The following is a 5396-nucleotide window of genomic DNA, read 5'->3' on the forward strand; positions in this document are numbered from 1 at the left end:
CCGCATAGATGATCCTTATCGAACTTTAAGAGAGGAAATCCTCGCACATGATCACCAAGAACGAGCTTGTTGATGTCTTTGAAGTTGAGGTGCGGAAGTCTTCTGTGCCATAGCCAGCTATCATGTAACGTCCCAATTTCCGAGGCCAAAAATTTCATTTTTAAATAAGTTATTACATAAATCATCAGTTATAAAAACATTCATAATAATATCTCATGTCAAGCCAAAGTGTCAGTAATCAAAACATATTATCATAAAACTCTATCAGAGTGTGATCCCCAAGATCTCATGTGCGGAAAACATAGTGTGATGCGCTGCGATCGAACCGGCTCCTCTCCTTGAAAACAAAGTACCTGAAACCAAAACTGAAAACCGTAAGCACGAAGCTTAGTGAGTTCCCCAGATACCACATACCATACAAACCAACTGATCCATACATGCCATACATAGCCAAGAATCAACATATCCATAATCAAGTAGGGTGCTATGTGCCAAACATAGTCTTGCTAAGGTGCTATGTGCCAAACATAGTCTTACTAGGGTGCCATGTGCCAAACATAGTCTTACTATTATGCCACGGGCCGCACGTGGTCTTCCTGGTCAAGCCTGGGGCCACTACTTGGTCTTACAGACAGGTGCCAAGGGCCACCCCCTGGTCTTCCATGTAAGCATCACAAAGATAACTATACAGACTACTCTATTGGGCTACTCCGCATATAGTGTGCCAGGAGCCACCCCCTAGTCTTCATACAATAGCATACTGTGCGCCAGGAGCCACCTCCTGGTCTTTCATACATATTGCCTAGGGCTAACCCCCGGGTCTTCCTATCATATACAATAACATACTGTGTGCCAGGAGCCACCTCCTGGTCTTTCATGCATATTGCCTAGGGCTAACCCCCGGGTCTTCCTACCATACGTAATAACATACTGTGTGCCAGGAGCCGCCTCCTGGTCTTTCATGCATATTGCCCAGGGCTAACCCCCGGGTCTTCCTACCATACATAAACTAAATGGGTCGGCATTGTGGCCGTAGACCCATACAAACAGTGAGGAGACTCACCTCGCACTGCTGAACTTTGCTGATAAACCTCTGGCTGCTGTCCGACAACTCTCTGAACCGCTGCCCCACTAGCTCCTCAAGCTACTAGTATCAATATAACACTTAGTTTCAAATTGAACTCCAGAAGTCAAACTAAGTTAACTCTGGTCAAAGTCAAAGTCCTGGTCAAAGTCAACCTTCCAGGTCAACCCTACTCGCCGAGTCTCCCTACTGACTCGCCGAGTTCATACGCTTAGAATCCTTTCATTCGCGACTTGACTCGCCGAGTCTACCGATTTTTGAGTCCTGACCTGTCCAACTCACTTAGTCTCCACTCGACTCACTGATCCGAGTCGTTACTCGAAGGGTTTGGGGTTTCGCGACTTGACTCGCCGAGTCCAAGAACAGACTCGCCGAGTTCCAAGGAAATCTTCAACAGACTCGCCGAGTTGTTCTTCCAACTCGTCGAGTTCCTGCCTATCTTCATCCAACTCGCCGAGTCCACCCATGTGACTCGCCGAGTAGCTTCAGCTCTTAATCTATACAGTGGCTTTTCGAGCCATGCAGGGGCTCCAAACTGCAGATCCACTCTTCTAAGGCCCATCTTTCACATAAAGTTGCAAACTTTACGTGAACCCAAGATGCTATAGGCTTAAAACACTCTAGGGCTTGGTTTTGTGACAAGCATGCTTCACCAACACACCAAAGACTGCTGCTTTATGGGTTTCTAGGCCAAGACAACCTTAGATCCGAAGTTCTCTTTGTTCACAAGGCACAATACACGAATTGGCCTTGGAAATGGCCCAAAATGACAAAATCTTACTAGGAAAGGGGATCTAAGTGAATAATAGCCAAGGTATGAGCTTCATACCTTTCTAGGATCTAAAATGACACACCAACACAGAGTCCACTGCTACTTCTTAAATCACCCAAGGTCTTCCTTCTTCCTTCTAGCTTTAAATCACTCAAAAATAGCAAGAGAAGCTCAAGGACACTCAATGGTTGCTTAGGGTTTCGAGAGAAGGTAAAGGGAGTGATGGAGGTTGGGGAGAAGGCCTGAAATGATGCTTAAATAGGGAACCAAGCCCGGAAATTAGGGTTTTCCAACCCAGACCTGACTCGCCGAGTCGGTCCCTTCGACTCGCCGAGTCGGTCACTTAAACCCCGACACGGGTCCCGCTCCAACTCGCCGAGTTCACCCATGGACTCGACGAGTTAACCCCTTTAACTTAGGGTTTTCCTTTCCTTTCTTGGTCTTCCTGATTCTGGGTGTTACAACACTCCGCCACTTAAACTAGACTTCTTCCTCGAAGTCTGCTGTGACAACCGTCAAATTTCGGTCAATTCAAAGTCAACAAGTCAAACCGGTCAACTCCAATAACCCTTGTATGCTAGGGTTTACGTTATGTAATCACTATACAATTCGCTATTTTAATGAGAAATCATCATTTGGAAAGTTCATGTATTTGATTTTCCTTAGCCTTAACAAGTGCTAAACAACGAACCAAAGCGATAAAACACTATTACACAATCATCGGGATTGTGTAAGACACTAAAACACGGTTTAATGGGGTTTACGAACCTTGCGTTGTGAAGCCGGACACTCAAATTAATCACAAACGAAACCTCTCTAAATCGTTTTCACTCTATCTCTTTCTATTTGAAATCTCTCCCAAATCTCTCTCAAAAGTTACTTTAACTTTTTGTAATCATTTGGGTCATCTCGACCCTTGACCGGGTCAAAAATCGCTTGAAACAGGGTAAAAACGAGTAAAATAGCTTTAAGGATCCGAAACCGAAGCTTCTGGACCGAAGCCTCGCATCCGAAGCCTCGCATCCGAGGCCTCTGATCTGAAGGTCCGAAGGTCCGAAGGTCCGAAGGTCCGAAGCCTCGCAGACAGCTCCTTTTTACCGGTTTTTCGACTACGACTTCGTTTTAACTCCGTTTTTCATTATTTTAACGTGGGATTTTCACCCAAAACTTTATTTTATAAACTAAGGCCCCAAAATATATAAATCTCCAGGGTTTTTATAAAATATATTAAAAGAATTGGTGATTGAACTAATTATTGAGGGAATATTTGCTTTTCCTTAATTTATGGCAAAAGCAAACCACTACCACCTCACTCTATGATTAGCCACTCTTTCCCACTACCCCTTGTCTCCTTAGTGGACCTTTACAGCCAATCTCCAGCTCTTCCCACGTTCTAAGAGCTGGAGGATTGATCCTCTCTCCTCATTCTCCATAAAACTCTTTCATTCTACACTTAGCAACCAAGAACACTCTCCAAAATTCTCTCATCTTTTCTCTTAACTTCAAGAACTTCAAGGCTTTCTCCAGGGATTTCTTTCTTCAATTAGTAAGTATCTTCATCATTCACATAATTATTAAACTCCATTCTACTCAAATCATTGATATCTTACACAAGTTCCATCTTATTCGGTGTTAGATTCTCGAATCATCAAGACATCTTCTTAGTGTTCTTGAGTTGAACACTTCCTCTCTCTCACTTTCATCTACTGAAACCACATAAGGTGAGTTCATACCCATACATTTACATGTTTTTCTTAAGTTTTAAGGGGGGGATACAAGTAAAATCATCAAGAACACAATTAAACTTTTTCTAACAGATTGCATCAGAAAAGATGGACGTTAATCACGGACTGTTTTGGTCAACTTAAATAATTTAGTTTTCAAAACTGTTTCAGGTGCAAGTAGTTCAAACTCTTAGCTTTAAAATGGCTACTTGCACATCTCCATATGATTTTTCTACAATTTATGGTGAATTTACAAAACTGCCTGTCATTTCAGAGGCAAACCCGGACCAGTCTGTGATTATGAACATTTTCACCTCTGTTAGAGATTACTAAAAATCATGATAAAATTTACGAACAAACTAGACTCATATTCCAAACTCTCAAAATTTACGGATTTGGATTTAGAGCTTTGATGATTTTTCTATAAATTTTCTAAGAACGGTAACAGAAACTGTTTTTAACGAAAAGTTGCTGTTAATTTCATATCACCTTGTAGCATGTTGAGCAAGGTGTATATCTTTATGTGATTATATGTTACTGCAATATATGACATTTTGTCTTAATATTTAGACACACATCAGTTTACAAATGGATTTGGTCATATAAAATACAAAGAATAACAAGTGATTATAATCAAAGTACAATCGATACATTCAAACATTAAATAAACTATTTTGAATATAGTTTGCATACATTACCACGTACTACCCTTGGTTGATAAACTATAATAGTTATAGTTTATGATACATTACATAACACATACATTTAAAAAGGGTACATTTATACAAAGGATATTTTCATTAAGCAAGGTACGGCCATACGGTACCAAATTTTCATAACACGTAATTCCGTTAATGACTTTGTGAGACATTTACTTCAAATTACCATTAAGTCCTTTATTGTAACCAGAGTCTCCTTGAGGGAGAGCGTGATACTTGTGTATAGATCTATATTGGGTTTGACAAACCCACACCTAAACTGCATGCAACGGTTAGACCGATAGGTCTGGGGTGACAAATGTCATAACATTTCCGACGCCTGAAGAACGTCGTTTTAGGCAACCTTGGTCATAGTATGGTTATAATAAACTCACATAAAGTATTAACAAACATTGGAATTTACGGGAACTTCATTAAAATTTAACGAGTTTATGTCGATTTAAACTTGCATTGTTTTACTATAAATATGACAAATTACTTGTACATTTCGGTCTTTGGGTTTTAAGACTACATTTACACATTAAGGAAAATATTAGATTTTTCTAACACAAATACTACTTTTACAAACGAAAGGCTTTTAATAATACCAAACAAAAGCTTATGAACTCACCAACCTTTGTGTTGACACTTTTTCAAACAACTTGTATTCTCAGGAAATCATTAAACAGGTAATCAAGTGCTTTTGAGGATGGGACGCTAAGGCGTCTACTATTTCATATTTTATCAACATATTGTAATTGATTCGTAAACATGTAATTCATACAATGATGTAATTTTTTTCAATTATATATATGTTGGTTGTGTTTGCTTGAATTACTATTACAATTGCTGTTATGATACTATACATGAAGTCCTCCACCCCCGGACGTTTCCGCCATCCTTGGTTTGGGGGTGTGACAGATTGGTATCAGAGCGCAGTTTATAGTGAATTAAGTATATCAAACCACATAAGATATACAAACTATAAGCACAATTGGGACTAATTGTCTCTGATTTGTGCATTTTTCAAATAAACATACTTTTAGAAAATAAATGATTTTTTTTATTAAAAGTATAAATACATGCATACATGCTCACATAGTGTCATAACTAGAAGA

Source organism: Lactuca virosa, chromosome 7 (assembly GCF_052849685.1).
Source record: "Lactuca virosa cultivar CGN04683 chromosome 7, Lactuca_virosa_CGN04683_v6, whole genome shotgun sequence".
In the NCBI taxonomy this organism is placed as follows: domain Eukaryota; kingdom Viridiplantae; phylum Streptophyta; class Magnoliopsida; order Asterales; family Asteraceae; genus Lactuca; species Lactuca virosa.